This window comes from Dermochelys coriacea, chromosome 5 (assembly GCF_009764565.3).
Source record: "Dermochelys coriacea isolate rDerCor1 chromosome 5, rDerCor1.pri.v4, whole genome shotgun sequence".
In the NCBI taxonomy this organism is placed as follows: Eukaryota; Metazoa; Chordata; order Testudines; family Dermochelyidae; genus Dermochelys; species Dermochelys coriacea.
The window spans coordinates 23,301,597-23,323,465 of NC_050072.1; the positions used below are offsets into that span (position 1 = coordinate 23,301,597).

The 21,869-nt window shown below is 43.8% G+C and overlaps 1 protein-coding gene and 1 long non-coding RNA gene across 6 annotated transcripts in view; both read right to left on the minus strand.

The window, feature by feature from the left end:
* Positions 1 to 10,987, minus strand: part of PDZD2 (PDZ domain containing 2) — a 321,088-nt gene extending 310,101 nt beyond the window's left edge. For 2 of the 4 annotated variants that reach the window (XM_038402566.2, XM_038402565.2), the window contains exon 1: positions 10,097 to 10,740. The gene's annotated coding sequence lies outside the window, so the exon portion shown is untranslated. Of the gene's footprint in view, positions 1 to 10,096 lie in introns of all 4 variants that reach the window. The other 2 variants (XM_038402564.2, XM_038402570.2) reach the window with 2 other exon arrangements.
* Positions 10,988 to 13,425: 2,438 nt separating this feature from the next.
* LOC122460181 lies at positions 13,426 to 19,053 on the minus strand. 2 transcript variants are annotated; one of them, XR_006281298.1, is made up of 3 exons: positions 18,891 to 19,053; positions 16,629 to 16,673; positions 13,426 to 13,523 (listed from the first exon to the last, which is right to left on the minus strand). It is a non-coding gene; the product is annotated as an uncharacterized LOC122460181 (long non-coding RNA). The 2 variants fall into 2 exon arrangements; XR_006281299.1 differs by lacking the exon at positions 13,426 to 13,523 and adding an exon at positions 14,617 to 14,759.
* Positions 19,054 to 21,869: the final 2,816 nt, after the last annotated feature.

The window sequence follows — 21,869 nt, forward strand, 5'->3', positions numbered from 1 at the left end:
AGCTAGGGCAGAGGGTTGGGGTGGGGGGGGAATGAGGGCTCTGGCTGGGGGTATGGGCTTAGGGGGAGCAGGGCTGGGGATGAGTTTGGGGTGTAGGCAGGCTGTCCCGGGACTGGAGCCAGAGAGGACTCCCCCCAGCCCTCTCCCTGCCGGCAGCACATTCACCCCTACCACTGTCACTGCACGTGTTCCTAGGGCCCTTTCAGGTCCAAGAATCTCCCTCGCCTCCCCTGTGGTGGGTGCAGTGGGGGGGGCATGCAATCATTTGTGCACCTCGTCCCCTGCTGCTGCTCCTCCTCACTGTAGCCTCACTGGGGGTGGGAGATGGGGCTGCCCCTTGCCCAGTGTGGGGCAGGAGAGGTGACTACAGGCATGGGGGGGCAGCTGTACTGGTGGGGGGTCCCCGCCGGACAATGAAAGAGTCTGAGGGAGACTCTGAGGGAGAAGAGCAGCCTGCCCTGGCACTACCGGATGGGGGGGCACTAGGACCCTGCAGCAACAGTTGATGCAGGGAGGCTGCATGGAGCTGCAGGAGAGAGAGAGGGATGTTCTGCTCCAGGACCCTGGGAGGCATTCAGGAGGGAGCGGGGAGAAGCGAGGACACGACGCACAGGCTCCCCCTCCCTCCCCTGCTTCCTGCCCGCGGCAATCAGCTGGCTTACAGCGGTCAGGAGGGAGGGGGGAGGAGCGAGGACACGGTGCACAGGCTCCCACTCCCTCCTCTGCCTCCTGAATGCCGCAAGGCAGCTCATTGCCGCAGGCAGGGGAGGGAGGGAGGGGGGAGGCACACCACGTCCTCGCTCCTCCCCCCTCCCCACGGCAATCAGCTGGCCTGCAAGGTTCAGAGGGCAGGAGGAGGAGTGAGGACTCAGCACGCAGCCTCCCTCCCCTGCCTCCTGCCCGCAGCAATCATCAGGGGAGGGAGAGGGAGCCTGCACGCTGAGTCCTCACTCCTCCCCACTCCTTTCTGAACACCACAAGCCAGCTGATTGCCCCAGGCAGGAGGTGGAGGGAGGAGGTGGGAAGGCGCTGATGCGCAGGGCATAGGCGAGCTGATGGGGGGGTTCCAGCTGTGGACAAAGCAAGCAGCCAAACAACGTCATAGCGAAGCATTACACAACTTTAAATGGAGCATGTTCTGTAATTGAGCAGGGATGCAAGATCGAAACAACGTTAAGCGAGAGGATGTTAAGTGGAGAGTTACTGTATGTCCCTTGGACAACTACTTAGAATGACCAACAGAGTTGAGCAATGTAACTACGAGTTGGGAATATGGAGAAGCAAGTGATAGCTGGTGAAGTTACTTTCAGAGGCGTGAGTCTGGCAAGCCCTAGTGTGGTAGGAAAAAGGAGATAGTGCAAGCATAGAATTAATCATTTAAGGCAAAGCAAATGGTTAATGTTTAATACTTGTCCCACTTGTCTGAATTCAACACTCAGACTGCATAATGTCAGATGACAGGAACTTTAATCTTTGACTCATAGTGTTTAAGTTAAGTTCGGTGGCCATCAAATTTACCATCATCCCTGATTAGAGCTGACCGGATGACAGCAGTGCTAGGTAACTACAGAAGTGTTACTATCTCCTGACAGGTATTCTTCTCAACATAAACTGAGGGAAAATCGGGGAGGTAGCATAACTGTGCTGTTTGCACCTCATCTTAAATCTGACCCGTCAAAAAACTGATTTGATTAAATGTGGCCACTTTTCACAAAAGTCCCAGAATAGGGTTAAAATGGAGATTCTCTTAATATAGAGGCCTGATGTGATAATTGGGCCTACAAATTTACCCTTATTATGAGCTCAACTCTAAAAAGAGTGAAAGTTCACCAGCTGTCACAATAACCTATAACAACAAATAATGATGGGAAAAGGTATGAAAGGGAGACAAAAACTGAATTAGTCCAAACCAAAAAGCCCCCTGACTAAAGGACTGTGTTAAGATCATGCCAGTAAACAATAAAAGCGTGGGACCCAGAACACACTGAACCAAGATTGGTGTGTCAAAAACTAGGCCTTGGTGAACAAAATAATGAGGGGACAGGCTATTCTGCCCACCACTCCTTTGTGAGTCCTTAAAGAAAGACTTCGGGGAGAAATATTGGCCACCCTGCTGCATCCTGGAGTCCATTTTCGGTCTGAGTTCTTGATTGGTTCAGTGATGACTGTACTAGGAGGGTATAAATGTTTGTACAGATAACATATCTAGGTTGGCTCAAGACCATCCCAGCCACCATGATTTCTAGCTCAATGCATAAAGATGAACCTTCTCAACACACTCTAGACTTATTTTGTGGTCCAAGCCTGGAGAAGAAGGGCTGTATTATGTCCTTTTCATAGCCAGATTATGATTACTGGTTTGTATTATGGTTGTACCCAGAAGCCCCAATCAATATCAACACACTGCTGGAATGAAGGTTTCACCACCACTCCCATCAGGGTAGAAGACCCATTTTAATAGTCCATCCTGGGAATGAACAAAAACATCTGGATCACCCATACGTTAAAAGAAGTCTGTTTCTGTGATGCAATACTCTATGACTGACCTATAGGGATTTAATAATCTGTTCTCAGTAATCAATATGGTGGCCCCTTTCCATGTGTCATCATCGCTGGTAAGCAGAGGGCTTGCAAGAAATAAATCAGAAGATAATTATACCACCACAGTTAAGATCAGCTGAGTGCTTGAGATGCTGGTCCCTAAACTGAAACATCTGGGAGCCAGTGGAACAAGGTATTCACTGGAGGAGAGCTGAGCCCTACAATTCTCACAGTGACTCAGTTCAAAAGAGCCCAGATTTGCTGAACTTCTGGGCACAATACTAAGTCCAACTATTTAATCAGGATTTTAAGGAGGAGGAAGGTTCAGTGATGAAAATCTCCTTAGTTTTGCAGTTGCCATAGTGTCAGTTCAGATTTATTCTGCAAAATGCATTTAAATTTTTAATTATAACTGCACCCAGAGCCTTTGATTGATTCATTACATATTTCAATTTATATCATGATCCTAAGCATCACTGTGTCCAAATCATATATATGAGGTTCTCCCAGACGACGAGTGTTAGGACACATGCTCCAGTTTCACATATGCATGTCACACTGAAACATCAGCAAGATACTCTAGGTTTCTCAAAATGCTGTAGCCAATTACTTAGATTTCAGTTTGGGATGAAAATAAAGCAAGAGAAGCAGAATAGAGAGAGTTTAAAGAAGTTTGGATTTTAACAGCACAGACAAAGCCCATTTTTCAGACTGGTTTAACAAATATCGTTCAATGCCTGCCACAGGGAAACTGACTGACAACCTCACACCTGGGACCCATGCGTCCAGTGTGGAAAACGTAGTCACTTTTCACCAAGATGGCAGGATGCTCAGAGATGTATAGTTAGGGAGCTGACTGTCAAGCCCATTTCCCAATTTTTAATCCTTCTCAGTCTGTGAGCTCTCACAGCACAATCCTGCAAGGTGCCTCCCACTTCCAGTGAAATAATTGAGGACACTAAATATTTCACCGTAATGACATTGAAAATTGTGTGCCCATTTATCTTGATTTTTCTACTTAGCAAAGATGGGCCCAAGTCTAAGATCAGACCCAGACTTTCCCCAGAGATCAGGGAATTTGAAGCCAGTGTTTCAGTTTGATTCTATCTCCAGTGTTTAGATTATTAAAAGATTGTTATGCTTAAGCAGGTGTTAGTAACCACATTTTAAATAGTTGATCTGTTTTTTCAGTGTATAAAGGAATCTTAATGTCATTTCAAAATTTTGTCAAGAATAGTATAAAAACAAATTTCAGCTGTAAGTGGGATTTATCCAAAACACACAAAATAAACGCACAATATTAATCCACTAACATGTTTTAGAATACAGCACAGAATGTTAAAATAAGATGAAATCTGGACCAAGCGATAATGAAAATAAACGCTGTTGGTATCATTTATAGCAGCTCTCAAGCAGCATACCTTTTATTAAGAAGGTTGTGCTAAAGGCAAGCCACTTTAATTTTTTTTTTTTTTAACATATAAATGTCATCTTAGATGGGGAAGTTAAAGCTCTCTGTTCTTCCCTAATTATACTACTTCAGACTCCCACGTGAAGCTTTATAACTCAAAATAAAAGTTAGTAATCATGGATGTGTAGGACTGGAGGGGGGGCCTTGATAGGTCATCTGGTCCATTCCCCTGCACCGGAGGCCAGACTAAGTATTATCTAGACCATCCCTGACAGGTGTTTGTCCAGTGACGAACAGGTCCTTAGAAGGTTTTAAGGAGATTCCACCACCTCCCTACATAATTTATTCCAGTGCTTAACTACCCTTACAGTTACCCTTGCAGTTACAGTTTTTTTCCTATTGTCTAACCTAAATTTCCCTTGCTGCAATTTAAGTCCCTTACTTCTTGTCCTAACCCCGGCAGATAAGAAGAAAAAATGATCACCCTCCTCTTTGTAATTTACATACTTGAAGACGGGGGGGGGGAGGAAATAGAGGGGGAATGGGACATGAGAACAATCTTCTCTTTCCCAGAAAACAAACTCAATTTTTTCAGTCTTTCCTTAGGTCATGTTTTCTGGGCCTTTACTCATTTTTGATGCTCTCCTCTAGACTTTCTCCAATTCGTCCACATTTTTCCCAAAGTGTGGGGCCCAGAACTGGACACAGTACTCCAGGTGAGGCCTTATCAATGCTGAGGAGAGCAGAAGAATTACTTCTCACGTCTTACTTACAACACTGCTGCTGCTTTTTTGCAAGAGTAATACATGGTTGACTCATATTTAGTGTGTGATCCACTATAACCCCAGATCCTTTTCTGCAGTACTTCCTCCTAGGCAGTCATTTCTCATTTTGTATTTGTGAAATTGATTATTCCTTCCTACATATAGCACTTTGCATTTGTCTTTCTTGAATTTCATCCAAATTTATTTCAGACCATTTCTCCAGTTTGTCAAAATCATTTTGAATTCTAATCCTGTCCTCCAATGCACTCACAACCCCTTCCAGCTAGGTATTGTCCATAAACTTTATAAGTGTACTCTCTATGCCATTGTCTAAATCATTTATGAAGATATTGAATAGAATCAGACCCAGAATAGATCCCTACAGGACCCCACTCAATATGCCCTTCCAGCTTGACAGTGAACTACCGATAACTAGTCTGAGTATGCTTTTCCAACCAGTTGTGAACCCACCTTCTAGCAGAATTCATCTAGGCTATATTTCCCTAGTTTGCATATGAAAGAGTCACATGGGACAAATACGAAAAGCCTTACTAAAGTTGAGCTATATTACATCTACTGCTTCCCCCTGTCGACAAGGCTCGTTACTCTGTCAAAGAAATCTATTGGGTTGATTTGATGTGATTTGTCAGTTTATTAGTGCACAAAACTCTTGTTAAATGAAATGCCACCTTTAACAACAAAAAGTGAACATTCATTTGATTTTGGTAGCTTTTTCCAGAGAATGTAATCACAGATGAACATCACGCACACTGGTCAACCTTGTTATGGTCAAGGAGCTACTGCTGAAAGATTACACACTCCATAATGGGTTATGATAGTCTGTACACAAACACTGGGCTCAGTACAGGGATAACTGGCTGAAATTCAATGACTGTGACACACAGGAGGCCAGACTAAATAGTCCAATGGTACTTTCTGGCTTTAAATTCTGTAATTCATAGATTCAATGAAGTCCGTTAAGATCAAACAACATTTTATTTTCTAAAATTATAACAGACTATTAATAAGGTTGGTGTAGTCCATTTCAGATTATCTAATTATAATACAGCATTCCCATCATCTTTTTTGCATATAATCTACTGAGAATTGGCCTAATGAACTGCTACCTCTGTCAGTGGTAATATTTCTTGGCAGCTGAGAGTAATTGGAGATGAAATGATAGCACCTTTTGTTAGGATCTTGTTGGTCTCACAAACTGAACAGGATTGGAGACTGATCAGTTCCGGGATAGCAAATTTATAAGAAACCCCAGTGTGCTCCAGGAATCACTGTCAGCAATCCAGAAAGTAACACATTCCTCTGAGTCATTACTGAACATATTTTCCAGAATGGTGTTAGGGGGCACTGTGCGGTTGAAGGTCTCATGTTTCAGATTACACATAAAAACCAACTATCACATATGGACTCAGACACACTGCCCATATAGACTGTTTTCTATTCCTGTTTTGCTAGTTATATTCAGCTGTCCACTTATTCCTGTTTATATCATAAAATTTATGCTATAAAAACATACCGGATATGTAGTGCAGCCAAGTTAATATTGCTGTTGGAACCTCAGTTTTTGCATTTCCTGACTTTTGCCATTTTAACTGTGCAACATTAATGATGCATTAACAAGTTGTTTTTTAAATAGAATTTGTGAAAGGCTTTGGAATCCTTAGGGATGAGAATGCTATATATATTTCTGTAGACAGAAAACAGAAAATGCAGCAAAAGAACACTCTTATACTGGACAACAGTAACTTTAGAACAGTAATGCTTTAGAAGCATGTCTCCGGTATAAGACTTTATTCTCTACACTGAATGGTTAATATTCACAGCCTTTAATTCACTGCAACTGAACTGACCTTTAAAGGAGTGAAATGCATTTGATATCAGTGATTATTTAAACAGTAACAACAGCCAAATTACTCATTCACAGCTGTTATTTTACTTTGATTTTTGAAGATAGAAGTCAGTTTATTTTTTAAAGCTAAACAAAAAGAAAAAACAAAAATTTCAAACACATTCTGCGGATCTTGGCAGGGCTGGACTAAGTCATGTCTGAGTTGCTTCATTTCTTTCTTTCAGAGAGGATTATGGGGTGATACTGGGCAGTCGGTCACCTGCCCTGAGGAATGAGCAGTTCCATTTTGTCACCGTCCTGCTCAACTATGCAAGGCTGGGGGGAGAGATAGTGAGATGCTGGCTGCAGTACCACAAACATTCAGATGAAACTGAGCTGAACAGTACCTTTTCATTGGGCCCCAGTGATCACCTTTGCTTTCATACTGAGTAGCTAAGACAGGAGCTTGGTGAAGCTAAACAAATAGCTTTGAAGCTATTTGGATGATAGATACAGTGGCCTAGTGTGGAGGAAACATAGTTCTACCACCTCAGAGAGAATAGAGCGTTCCAAACTTCCATATACCCTTTACAAAGTCACTTGACCTCTGTCCCTCAGTTGCCCATTTTGGAAAATGGATATGTACACATTCCCTTACAGGAATGGAACATACTGGTGAAGAATGCAGGACAAGTAATATTCCCAGACCTTGGTAACTTCTGAAAGTTTCCGTTGCTGGTTTAACAGGTCGACAGTGAAAATTCGTATTCTCCATCACTAAGTTTTATTTTTTCCTTCATCAGCTTCACAGTCGGAAGACTCTGTCTGTTCCAAGAAATTGCCATTATTTGCAACAATTCATTACTGCTGCTCTCAAAAGCTTCTTTTTGTAGGAGTCAGTGTTTGTCTACCCATGTTTATGGTGTACTACAATTTTGATGGACAAGTAAAGGGACACAAAAAGTAGACACTTTGTTAAAAAAAAAAAAAAAAAAAGGGAGCCATTTTGAGTCCTTTAATCTAGAAATCCTCACCTTAATCAACTTTTTCAGAAGATTTTTAACAGTCAGTGATATTTACTAAATACCAAAACGAAACTTGGACTGCCTTTGCTCCAAGCACTAGAGACAATAAAAATATGTATATTTCAAATATATATATTTTACATGAAGAGATATCTTCTAAACACACTTGTGCATTCTGGTTTTCAGAAAATTTTCTGTAGTGAAACTTTGGGAAGGATTCTCCCACAGGCTATAGGGCTTAGCAGGATGGAAGAGAATTCCTCCAGTGCAGGAATGGTGTAGGACAGCCACGAGCTGCCCTCACAGGCCCCTCATAAACCCCAGCATATGGGGAGCACCAAGAATAGATTATATGAGTGAGAGGAGCATATGAGAAGTGGGAGTGGATATTCTTACCAATGCCAGGTTGCAGAGCCATCCATAGGCAGCCAGTCAGCGCTGCTGTAACTTAGAGCATCTTAGAACACAGCAACTAAATGATGTCAGGCATCATTTCAGTCCCCAATGAGACCAGAATCAGGAGGGAACAAAATTGGAGGCAAAGGTGGCTTTTGGCCAATTCTCTATGAGCTACAACCCTCTGTGCTGCACCTCCAAGAATCACTGCACACAATCTCACTCTGAAAATAAGTGGTAATAAAGATGCAATAGATGACAGTTTATGCATGGAAATTCATGAAAACTTATGTACTTACTGGAAGGGTCTTACAAGAGGAAGAGATCTTATATTCCATAGAAACAGCACAGATAGGCAAAATAGGTAAAGTTAAGAATGGAGTAAGATCCCACTTTATTCTACAGAGCATTGACCCCAAAACTGGGTTACTATAATGTGTCAAGTATTGCATAGGAGGCAGGGATGCAGGGGTCAGAACCTGGCCCTGGGAAGTGAGGGTCAGAGGCCTAGGGAGGGATGGAAAGCCAATCCCACACACAGCCTGCATCAGTGTCTCTGGTCCAGCACGGCTGGCTGAGCTCAGCACCCTTCTCCGGGAGTTGTGACCTGACAAGCAGGGTCAAAGCACCCCTCAGGTTTGGCCCAGCTGCCCCTCTGCCATGATGAAAGAGGGCTGGCCAGGCCAAATTTGATTGAGTGGTGTTGTGATCGCATGTACCAGGTCGCAACACCATTAACACAAACAGGGGCCAGATCAAACCTGAGGTCACAGATCCTGGTGTGGAGAGCTGAGCACAGCCACTACGATATGCCCGGTATACTTATTTAGTACTTATTGCATTAATGTGTATATTACATATTGTGCGTAAGAATTATTTAATGAGTCAGATTTTTTTTAAACACAAACTATTTACTGGGTCATGACAGGCTATCAAGGTTTACACATGGGTCCTTAGCCCAAAAAGGTAGAGAACAATTGTTCTACTGCATCTTTAAGGGGACGCAGGAGCTTTCAACATCAGAATGTACCATCATAAGACAGGCACAGAGTTCTGCAGGCCACCTGAAAGACAGGCAACGCATTTAACTCTGAGTTGTTCCATTTCTCTAGGTTTTAAGGTCAGCCCTTGATGTTTTCCTCCCCCTTCTGTTATGTTTTTTTAAGTCCTCTTGGGCTGCTTATACCATTGTATATATCAATGCCTGGTTTGTGTAGACAAATGTATTTAATGACACAAACTACTTTCTGGTAATAAAAAAAAATCTGCCAGATGTTTCATGCTGTCTGATTTTATTAGATTGCTGCATGAAGGGAATTATTTGCTTTTAAAAAATACAACCGATTTCCTGCTTGCTAATATCCCCAAGATTCTCTTCCATTGAAGGACAGCCATGCAGGTAATTTTAAAATGAATTAAAATCCACAATACAGGAGGAATTAATTCAAATCCTCACAGCAGGGGTTGTTGCTTGGTACCATCTGTGAGTGTACCAATAATCTACTCCAACAGCATGTGACTGAGAGTCCAGGCACTTGTATCCAGGCAGGAGGGCGAAGGACACTGGTCTCTGCATCTCCACTACCCTAAAGGACTCAAGATTTCCAACAAATTGAAGTGCAGATTGTTAAATGCTCCCCTGCTACATTTATTGCTTCTGCGCTATTCCGTTTTCTCCTATTAAATGTGGAAAGTCTTTCGCAGTACAGACAATACTGCCACCAGTGATTTTTCTAGGTGTTATAAAGGGTGAAATCACACGAAGGTCTGAAAGCTGCAGACCACAGTAAACACCCAATATATTTAGCAAGTGGTAATGCGAACTACAGATAGATACATGAAGAAGCGATTGGTGGGGAGGAAATGTCCATGGAACCACGAAGTTACTGGATGCTTAGAGAAAAGGAACAGAGCTATGGGGGAGGGATTCACTTAAATTTCCTTGATTTCCACCATCCCTGATCTCAAGGCTGTTACATTTGCTGACAAGCACCAATTAAAAAATACATTTGATTTCCCTCCCTGCCTCCTTCCTCTGTTAAGCCAGCATCTGGTGTCATTTCTGCCCAGATCCTCTGCTCGAGGAGGGCAAAGCAAAGCGGGATCCACTCACCTCCTACTAGGTCCGATGGCCCCACGGCCAGTCCCAGGCGATGGCTCTGGGCTCCTCCGGCCCGTCCCAGGGAGCGGGGGATCTGGGCTGGCAGCGGGCTGAGCAGCGTCCTCCTGTCCCAAAGTTTGGGGGCGGCTCTTCTCTGGCAGGCGGGCGAGGAGGGCTGGGCTCGTGGGGCTGCGGTGGGAGCGGGCGCTCGCCCCGGAGGGGGTGCGGGGTCACTCCCCACCTGCTCTCCCGGTGGGGCGGGGTCGCAGGGCCCCTCCCCCGGGCTGGCGAGACTCTCCCGCCCGCCGCACGTCTCCGATTGGGGGCTGGGCTTGGGAACTTCGCTCGCTGCGGCTCTGGAGACAGGGGGCGCGCCCCGCACCGCCAGGCGGCCGGTGTCACGCCGGCTCCCCGCCCGGCTTCGACGCGGCGGCGGCGGCGTCTATTTATACCTTGGCGGGGCCCCCCCCCCCCCGGCCGGGCGGGCGGCCAAGTTCCAGCCGCTGAAACGCGCTCCCGTGCAGCGAGTTACGAAGCCCGGCTCCCCAGCGCGGGGCCAAAGCCGCGGGCCCCCAGGGGAGGGCTGCGCCGGACGGAGCTGACCGTGCAGCGGGCGCCCCGGCGGAGATGGGCCAGGGGCTGCAGAAGCCGCCGGGCCCCGATAGCACGAATGGGGGGGGGGCAAAGTCGGCGTCCCCTTCAGCAGCGCGGGGGATCTTTCCCCTCCTCCCCCCCCCCCGCCGCTGGGGCAGGTCACGCAGCCCGCGGGGCTCCCTGCAAGCCCCCAGCCAGCTCCCCACGCAGCGCAAGGACAGCGCGTGTGGGGGGGGGCACCGGCGGCGGCTGCTCTCCCCCCTCCCCACTTAGCCCCCGCCAGCGCTTCAGCCGGGGGGAGGCTCCCACGCAGAGAGCCCCGCCGTGGGCGGGGATTCCCCTCCGCGTGAGTGACAGAACGGGCGGGGACTCCATTCCCCGGACCGAGGAGCGGAGAGGCGAGGGGCGGGGATTCCCTTTTGAGTGACGTGAGGGGGAGGGAATGCTTCCTTGGAATGCCAGAGTGGGCGGGGAGTCCCCTGGTTGATTGACAGGCCAGAGGCCGGACCCGGCGCAAGTCGTCTCCTGCTGGGAGGTTTTCCTCCCCTGGCGGCCGGGGTTGCGGGGTGTCTTCAGCGCGGGAATGCGAACCCGAGAACAGCCGCTCCAGGTGCCGCAGCTGTTTGCTCCATTGGCAGCTGTGTAACCACCCTGCCAGGCAAGAACAAGCCGTGAAATGCGGCTTGCAAATATCAAACAAGCCGGGAGTAACTTGCGTTAAACTAACCAGGAACCAGGCACTCTGTTCCGGACTAAGGGTGTCCACACATGGAATTAATCAGGAGCAATTCCAGGTGGAGACAAGCCCAAAGCTATGGCCATGCATGAGTTTATCCCATCTTGTCACGACCGCTTAGAAGGACTGTCACCGAGCGATTAAAAGGATGAGGGTTTATGCTAATCTCATTTGAATGATTGCATCTCAGGCGGACAGATTTACTAAAGGTTTCAGAGTAGCAGCCGTGTTAGTCTGTATTCGCAAAAAGAAAAGGAGGACTTGTGGCACCTTAGAGACTAACAAATTTATTGGAGCATAAGCTTTCCTGAGCTACAGCTCACTTCATCGGATGCATGTGAGCTGTAGCTCACGAAAGCTTATGCTCTTATAAATTTGTTAGTCTCTAAGGTGCCACAAGCCCTCCTTTTCTTTTTGAGATTTACTAAAGAGCGCCTCCCAGGTTCTGGCAGGCACATTGGGCTGAGCGGTTGTTTCATATTTTCACAGTCATTCTTGGATTTGTAGAAGTCCTTTCAAAAATGCTGCTTGGGTCTCCTTAATCTTCTAGTCTGCCTCCATGCGGATCAGGATGTTTAGAGAAGATTATGTTAGTTTAAATGACTAATACTTTTAAAGGAACAGAGACAAGATTCAGAATAATTTAGCTGGAAAAAACAGGCTTCCTTCCCTGTTTCACTAGTAACTTCAGAGTATTAAAACAGAAAAGTGGAAATGCTAATGTGATTTTTGCTCTTTACACTTCACTCAGCTCAGACAGGGAAAGGGGCAATGGCTTTGTTTTATTTCTTCTCCACTTCACTTCCTGATTCTCATGCACTAATACACTGCTGGTGTGTTTGTGTTTCCAGCACTGCAGAGGAATGTTCAAATTAAAAGAAAAAGTTGTGCCACTCTAGCCAATTTGACAGTGTCCTTTAACTATTTTCTGTGTTCAAAGCAAAAAAAAAAAAAAAAAAAAGTTGGTCACTTTTGAGTCTTTATCTCTTTTTGGAGATTGTACCTCCTAATCCTTTTGAGGGTGAAGGTTCATGATTATAATGTCTGCTTTCTTTGTACGATAATTAACCAGTAAGGTCTAGCATTTTAATCTGTAAATTGTCTGGCAACTCTTGCTGCACAACCTAAAAGCTCAGCATGAGTCTCTAGCACTAAGCCTCTACCCTTACCATTAGATTGGCAAGATTTTCAGATAAGTGAAACACACACTGGTAATTCCTGGGAAACAATGGGGGGAAGTATCAGTCTATTGAGAAATTAATCCACTGCTCACTCAAATATTTTTCCAAACAGGAAAAAAATGTCAAATCTAAACTGCTGTTTCAAATATATAACAATGCTACTAAAAAGCCACTAAAATGTTATCAATATAAAAAGTCAAGGACTAACAAAAAGGCATCTTTAAGTTATCCAGTCCAAAATGTAAACTCAAAAGCTCAAAACTGCTTCCAATTTCACCTAGGGGAAAAAATTAATTCAAATAATTCAATATTTTAAGAATATGTACAAATCAAATCCATTTATGTTTCAGCAAAAGGATATGTGTTTTTGGGGGCTTTACATTAAATCCATTGAGTATATACATTCATTTTGCACAAATTCTGCTGTTCAGGCTATGTCACTTGCACTATATACAACTATGCTCCAGTTCTAATACAATGACACCTATACAAGAGACCACCCACTTTTAGGCAGCCTCTTAGGAATGCACGTATAGGAGTGCAAAAAACCAGTGTTCTGCATCATCTTTCTTAAAGGATTACCTCCATTAAGCAACAGATTGTCCGCAGACCCTTAAATTGCTTCTGACCAGTTTGCACTGCATTTCAAATCCCAAAGGAAAAGCATGTATTAACAAAACAGAAACAGCTTAGTGCACACTTTGTTGACCTACTCTAATCTAAAAGTATAAATCACAGTAACCAATAAAACAGTGTCTCAAATAGAATTTTCTATTTAATCCAGGCCTGATCAGCAAACAGCCCAGCTTTAGTACCTAGTTTCCATTGAGTCCTTTTCAAGTCCATTATATTTTTTAAAGCAGAGCCATAGCCATGGGGGTTATTCTTCTGGCAATGATTCTAATCACAAATTACTCCTTTGCTAGTTCTGTGAAAATAATATGGGATTCCACACAATTTCAATTAGATATTGGCATGACATGATAGGCAAGTCATGCAAGTTTGGTTATTAACTTCAGCAGGAACAAGGTCTGGGCCAGTTTTACAAAAAAATAGGTGCCTTAGTTTTGGACCATCATTTACCTTCATTTTTAAAGGTCTACAATTTCCAAATAAACGGTTCTGCACATCTCTCTGGATGTGAGGAGCATATATTATATATTCACATTCAAAATCAGAAGTAATTGTATTGAAGTCAATAGAATGACACTGATGTAAAACTGGTTTGAGAAGAGAATTGGGCCCATACTTTTTTCCCCCCTTACCGCCTGGCATAATAACTATCACTAAAATCTCTGCCGATTTAATCATATGTACACTTAGAATGGTTAGATTTTTATCTGTAAATGTTGTTCAACATCAATTTCACCTTACACAAATAGACAAAATATTTCCACTGATAATCATACAAATTTACAGGCCGTCAAAGTAAGAAAACTGCTGCTTGCAAATTTATTAGTTTGATTTAAGGATATTTACTATACTATACTTTGATACGTTACATTAACAATTTGTGTTTTAACAGTTATCAATCTTTAACTTTTTGAAATTCAGTGTCTACTGTCATTTAAGACCCCTCCCATAATCTTCCACAACTGTGAACATTTACATCAATAAAAAAAAATGCTTTAAAATAACTGATATCTGTCAAAATTACAAAAATATAAAAACCAAATTCTGCCAAGTATACTTACATGAATGAACGTTGCTTTATATTTGGAAGCTTCTTCAGTAGGGTTGTGATCTTGTGAGGCACTGAATACCTCTTGAGGCATAATAAGCACCTTTACCTCCCACTGGATTAAGTTAGAGTTGAGAGCACTCAGCACCTGGCAGGATTATACCCACTGAAGCAAAACTGAGGGTCATAAACAATCTCTTCCAGTAAGTTGTATCATGGGCACCTGCGGACACTCAGGCTATAGCTACACTGTGCACCTTACAATGGTGAGCCTGTACTGGTGCAGTCGTGCTGTTGTTAGTGTGCAGTGTAGCCACTCTTTGTCACGGGGAGAGAGTTCTCCTGGCGACAAAATAAAACCACCCCCAATGAAGGGCAGTAGTTTCATTGCCGGGAGCGCAGCTCCTGCCGACAAAGTGCTGTCCACTCCGGCGCTTTTCCTTGTTAAAACTTTTGTCATTCGGGGGGGTGTTCTTGAGTTTCCTAGAGTTAAAAATCAAAGTGTAACTCTATCATTGTTTATATCTTTTTTTAACATCAGGCCCAGTGAAGTGCTGGAAATAGTCTGTTCCCTAAGTAGCAGTGTTGGGTTTTTTTCTTCAGATCCCTGTTAAAGGGTCATCCTTACCAACTGAAATCAGTATCAACACAACCTCCTAGCAGCTGCAGTATCTAACATTCTCTTACTTTCACATCTATGTTTAAGTTTTCTCTTATATTTCTCCACCTATAATAAAGTACAAATGGCAGCATCTCCAGCAGTTTATGGATTCTGTAAATTTTGCAGTTTGTAATCTGGTTGATGGCCAGTGGGAGCTGTGTTTTGGGTTAGACACTGGCAGAGTGAAGATTTAGGTACATTCTATAAAAAGAAAAGGAGTACTTGTGGCACCTTAGAGACTAACAAATTTATCTGAGCATAAGCTGTAGCTAACGAAAGCTTATGCTCAAATAAATTTGTCAGTCTCTAAGGTGCCACAAGTACTCCTTTTCTTTTTGCGAATACAGACTAACACGGCTGCTACTCTGAAACCGTACATTCTATAGTGCACCAGATTCATTTCCAAGCTTCATCTCCCAAAGAGATTCCAAGGTCTTAATTTAAGTTTGTTCTAGATAAGGGGAGGACATTGAAGGGAAAGAAGAGTCCTGGGATCTGCAGGAAGGAATGGGTGCTGGGGCACAAGGAAGTGGAGGGATCCAGTGGGTAGGGAGGAGATGAGGTTAAGCATGGGAGAGAGGGGAGTGGAATGCAGTCTACTATTCAGATTCTGGGATTCAAATGCTTTTCCCCCTTCCCCCCAAAAAAGAAAAGAAATAGGATTCCAAATGGGAATATAAAATGAATCCAAGTTACAGACTATTTGTTCATCTCAACTAGGACCCAGGACATTTTTTGTGTTATAATGCAAGTTTTAGTTGATTGTTACTATATTTTAACTGTAAATTTGAAAGTTTAATGTTCTCACGCATTCCAATGGGAGCAGGATTTGCTGTACCCTGTCCTACATTACCAGGCTGTCAACATGACAACTTCCTACTTGATATTATATTCAGGAACCATATGAACAGTACTCTAGGCTCCAATTCTGTGTAGTGTCAGGAACCCTCAGCTCAACTCATTAAGATCCCAGATGTAGTGGTTTGTAGACTTACGGAGTTTAAAGGACTATTAGATCATCTAGTCTGACCTCCTGTATATGAAAGGCCACCAACACCTGCACACTAAACCCAGCAATGGAAATGAGACCAAAGTAAATGAGACCCACATGAGGCTTGACTATTATGTGCAGAGGAAGAGAGCAGGAGGGACTGAAGTGCATCAGTGCTCGAGGCACCTGCAATGGCATGGAATGATTGAGATATTCCCAGATAATGCTGGCAAGTTACACGTTGCCCACATACTGCAAAAGAAAGCTAAAGTCCCCTAAGGTCACTGCCAATCTGACCTGGTGGAAATTCCTTTCCAACCCCACTCATGCTGATGATTTAAACCGTGAGCAAGAACCAGCCAGCCAAATTCTGGAGAATTTCTCCTATGTTGTGTCTCCTTGTGATGCTTCTCAGGGCACCCAGGGCTTTGAGTCACCTTGTTGCTACCTTCATCTAACATAAAGGAGTCTTGCCTGTATCAGCTGGGTGTTAGCTCCCTAGCACCACCAGCCTGTCAGCTGCTCAAGCACACTTCTCTGAGCTATACCAGCCCTGCTGGTTGACATTGGATGTACCCCAGCCTCTACGTCCCTTCAAAGTGTCCCCCTGTGGTATCCAGCTCCTGACCACTGGTTACCCTTGGAAATCCCATATTCTCTGTTCCCAAAGGAACAGTGTACTCCAGTTTATGAGTTTTACCTTAGACCACTGCTTCTGTATCACACACAGTATTTGAATTCAATTCTGGTTAAACAAACGGAAATGTATTTAAGAATAAAGGTTCAAACAAACAACTGTGAGTAGTAGAAACAAACGGTTATATACAAAAAACACGAACTAGGGCCTGCACTTATTAATCATTGCCTTTTCTATCTAATAACACAGATTGTCACCCCAAAGTTCAGTCTTTTGCAGTGTTTATGAGCCCCAGTGAGCCAGGCCCCAATCTTTCATCAAGCATCCCCACAGCTACAAGGTACTGCCTTAATGAACTGATGCAGTGTTTTCCCCCATGCTGTGATATAATGAATCAGTCTTTGTCCACAGGCAGGGCAATCCCCTCACTGTGATATGTCTCCTTTTCACCTCCAAGTGGTTTCAAGATTTATACCTTGATGATTTTCTATTGACTTCTCTGAGTTGTTGCAAGGTTGGACAATTCAGCAATACATTACATAATTGACTAGCCACAGAGGAGCGACAACTCTCTACTGCTTGAATGAGGCATCACCAAGAGATATCATTCCCTGGTGACTCACTTTCACTTCAAGGCCATAAGGACAAAATTTTAATACGGTTATATTATTCCTTAAATAGTACCAATACACATCTCACCATGATTATGAATATCAGTAAGTTACAAGCTTTCAGTATCCCTTATGGATAAACACTATGAAAGCAGTGTATTAGGTGTAGTGAGTTTGTCAGGAGTTGCTAGTTAAGCATAGTGAACCCTTTGTCACTTGGCACCAAGAGGCCTCTGTATCGTAGTTCCCCAAGAGATTTTCCCCTACTGCCTCCCTACCCCAAAGACTCCAACTGACTTCAGGGAGCTCCCTATTCCTTACAAATCCTGACTCAGGACTCCCCCCCGACATGAACTTAGCCTGATCTACTCTCTGTGGGCATCATCCAGCCTGGCTATACGAGACCTTATCTAAACAGGGAACTCTTTTTATTTCTCTCACAGGAGTCTTCTCCTCTGACTGAGGTCAGCTCTGTTTAAGTAGTCTTCTCTCTGATCTTCTACAGCAGTGGTTCCCAAACTTGTTCTTCCGCTTGTGGCAGGGAAAGCCCCTGGTGGGCCGGGCCAGCTTGTTTACCTGCTGCGTCCACAGGTTTGGCCAATCGCGGCTCCCAGTGGCCGCGGTTCACTGCTCCAGGCCAATGGGAGCTGCTGGAAGTGGCGCGGGCCGAGGGACATGCTGGCCGCCACTTCCAGCAGCTCCCATTGGCCTGGAGTAGTGAACTGCAGCCACTGGGAGCCGCGATCAGCCAAATCTGTGGACACGGCTGATAAACAAACCTGCCCGGCCCTCCAGGGGCTTTCCTTGCACAAGCAACGGAACAAGTTTGGGAAGCACTGCTCTATAGGATCAGTCATTCTGATTAAGCGCCATCATACCCAGATGGGATCACTAATTACCACTAAGTTGCTAGAGGCATGAGCACAGCTGAGGGATAACTTCTAGGTCATAGGCAAGGCTCAGCTTAAAGGGGCCAGCCAGCCTGACAGCTACATAAATCACAACTAAGGTTTGCAAAAACCCATCTGGTGGGGTGTATACCCCCCACAGGTGACAAATGGGTTAATGTGGGCTGAGAGGCCAATTGTGGTACCTGGCTGCACCTGCGGGGAGAGCCAGCCTTAATTAGAGATGAAGCCCAGATCAGGGAGAAGGGTCTGGGTTGTGATTATAAAGGCAGGAAGCTTACAACAGAAGGGGGTGTAGGGAGAAAGTCTGTAATCACTCCGTGGGATGGGAGTGAAGGAAAATAAGCTAATACAGCAATTCTATCAGTATATTGTCCATTTATAATTTCATGTCTTTCCTCCTGAGTCTTCATGGACTTACTTCAGGCCTTTTGCATGATGTAAAGTTCCCCAGATGCAGTGGATTTCTCACAGAGCACCAAAGTGGATAACCATTAAGGATCACTTAGTCTAAATGAGCATGAATCATGGAAACATAATTCATCATCTGGTGTAAACACACTGAGAGGTCCAAATATGCTACTGGCTTTAGGGTCTAAAGGTTGAAGTCAATAGATATGATACTTGGATATTTTTACTGGAAATTGGATCTATACACTATTGTTAAATTATTAATTTCCTGCAAGATTCTAAATTATCTACGCTACCTAAATGTTGCCATCAACAATCCAAATTAAGTTTATAAACATTGTCAAAGTGTTTCAGATTCAGACAGGGAACTATGAATACTTCACATAAATGTTTACCATCAAGGTTCCTGAGGGTAAACACCTCTCTGAGGTTTCTTTGGAATTCATACAAGATGTTGTTGTCTGACGAGTCTCTTCCATATATTGAAGTAAGATCATCGGTTGTTTGGATTTCAGTGCTTAAAGACATCACGGACCAAATTCACGTCACGGTTGAATTTGACCCTATATGTAATAAATGCAATTTACTATGAGCTCTTATGCAATTATATTAAGTAAGCAATTAAGTAAGACTTTGCAATGACTATCAAATGGTCCTTAAAGGATGTTCCTTTCTGTAATCATCTATCTCTGGGTAATGCACATGTCTTTAATACACAAATAACCATAGGCTGCTAAGTCAGGCTGTCAGGTTGCTTTATCAATATCTCATTAATTTACATTGGCTGTGAGGAGATACATATATTTTTAAGGGATTTAAATAAGTTCTCAAGAAATGCTATAATATAAATGGACTGGTTTCAGAGTAGCAGCCGTGTTAGTCTCTATTCGCAAAAAAGAAAAGAAGTACTTGTGGCACCTTAGAGACTAACAAATTTATTTGAGCATAAGCTTTCGTGAGCTACAGCTCACTTCATCAGATGCATTCGGTGGAAAATATAGTGGGGAGATTTATATACACACACAGAGAACGTGAAACAATGGGTTTTATCATACACACTGCAAGCAGAGTGATCACTTAAGATGAGCTATTACCAGCATGAAGCGGGGGGGGGGAGGAAAACCTTTTGTAGTGATAATCAAGGTGGGCCATTTCCAGCAGTTAACAAGAACATCTGAGGAACAGTGGGGGGTGGGGTGGAGGGAGAAATAACATGGGGAAATAGTTTTACTTTATGTAATGACTCATCCATTCCCAGTCTCTATTCAAGCCTAAGTTAATTGTATCCAGTTTGCAAATTAATTCCAATTCAGCAGTCTCTCGTTGGAGTCTGTTTTTGAAGTTTTTTTGTTGAAGGAGAGCCACTCTCAGGTCTGTAATCGAGTGACCGGAGAGATTGAAGTGTTCTCCGACTGGTTTTTGAATGTTATCATTCTTGACGTCTGATTGGTGTCCATTCATTCTTTTACGTAGAGACTGTCCAGTTTGACCAATGTACATGACAGAGGGGCATTGCTGGCACATGATGGCATATATCACATTGGTAGATGCGCAGATGAATGAGCCTCTGATAGTGTGGCTGATGTGATTAGGCCCTATGATGGTGTCCCCGGAATAGATATGTGGACAGAGTTGGCAACGGGCTTTGTTGCAAGGATAGGTTCCTGGGTTAGTGGTTCTGTTGTGTGGTTGCTGGTAAGTATCTGCTTCAGGTTGGGGGGCTGTCTGTAAGCAAGGACTGGCCTGTCTCTCAAGATCTGTGAGAGTGAAGTGAGCTGTAGCTCACGAAAGCTTATGCTTAAATAAATTTGTTAGTCTCTAAGGTGCCACAAGAACTCTTTTTCTTTTTTATAAATGGACTGTCATCTGCACTGATCTGTATTCCAAGACTGCTCTATATGGCTGTTTCAACTTCTTCCAACAGAGGGCCATGCTGACAATTTTTCAGGAGCCTGAGGGACCTGTCACAGTTTCAGGGTTAACTGCTCTTTTGACCCACTCTCCTGATCTTTCTCAAGTGCCTGCCCCTTCTTAAGGTTTCCAGCTCCCACCCATTACCTCTCTTGAGCCAAGACCTGCGTCTCTCTCCCTCCAGGCCAGGTTAGGTTTACAGTCATTCTGCACCTCACTGGTTTCCCCAGCAGGTCTGATCAAGGTCCAGAACCTTTTATTAACCTCTCTCCAGGGGCTATAACAGTATACACCAGTCGCCAACCAGCCTTTGCACAGCAAACTGCATTGCTTCTTAGGGTAAAAGGATTACAGAGAAATCCTATAAAAATCAATAAATGGATGCTAAAAGCTTTCCAGAGATCATTCTAGCTCCATCCTCAGGCTCCAGTAGGTGTCAGTCTTTCAAACACCACAAATAGGTTTGCCCACTTGATTACAAGTCAGTGTCAGCTTTTAGAGCAGGAACAAGAACCCTGACTGGACAGTTCGGTTGTTTCTTTCTACAGCACAGGCCTTTGCTCTCCAAGCTCTGTTAGAAGATACTTGCCTACCTCTTATGGGCATTGGGAGGCTAATGTTTCTGAAGTGCTTGGAGATCTCAGATATACAGTCAATCAGAAGGGCAGAGTATAAATATTGCAATTAAGGGGGAAAACAGAAACTGTGGTTACTTAGCATCGTTGCAAATTAGATCCATAAAGTCTGCTTGTAATACCGCTTATCCACCTTGGTTATTGTAGAGAAACTGTTCATACTTAAATCTGCAGGTTCTCCACGGAGCACCACTTCTTCTGTAGTTGCCCATGTTCCTCTCTGAATTATAAACATAAAGTGAGCTGTTTGAACAGTCACAATTCAGAAGGAGAACTTTTTAAAAACACCTGATTATTTTTGTCAGTCTGAAGCACAATCACTTTGTTTTCAAATTTCAACTGCACTTCGCTAGAAGCCAGCTTTAGATGACTTTTACCAATTCAGGCTTTTGTTGTTTCCTTTTCTATCACTTGTATTTTATTCATTTGTAAAAAGATCCAGGGATCAACAAAATCCAAACTGAGGAATGGAAAAAGCTGCACAACTCAAATTTTCAGTCTTCAGAGTGTGTGATATAGCAACTTGTGATGTAGCGAGAATTCTCTCACCAGTACTCCTGTGGACATGTCTACACTACAAAGAAAAATCTGTGGCACAAAGTCTCACAGCCTGGGTCACGTGACCCAGGTTTCCGGGGATACACTGCTATTTTTAATACTGCAGCCTGAACCACACAAGCCTGAGTCAACAGACCTGGGCTCTAAGACTCAGTGCTGTCCCTTTTTCCTTCAGTGTAGACATACCCTAAGATCTTGATTCAGCGGCCATTTTCAAACGAACCATGATCCATTTTTATGTTTAAGTAAAAGATGTAATTTTCTAGTCAC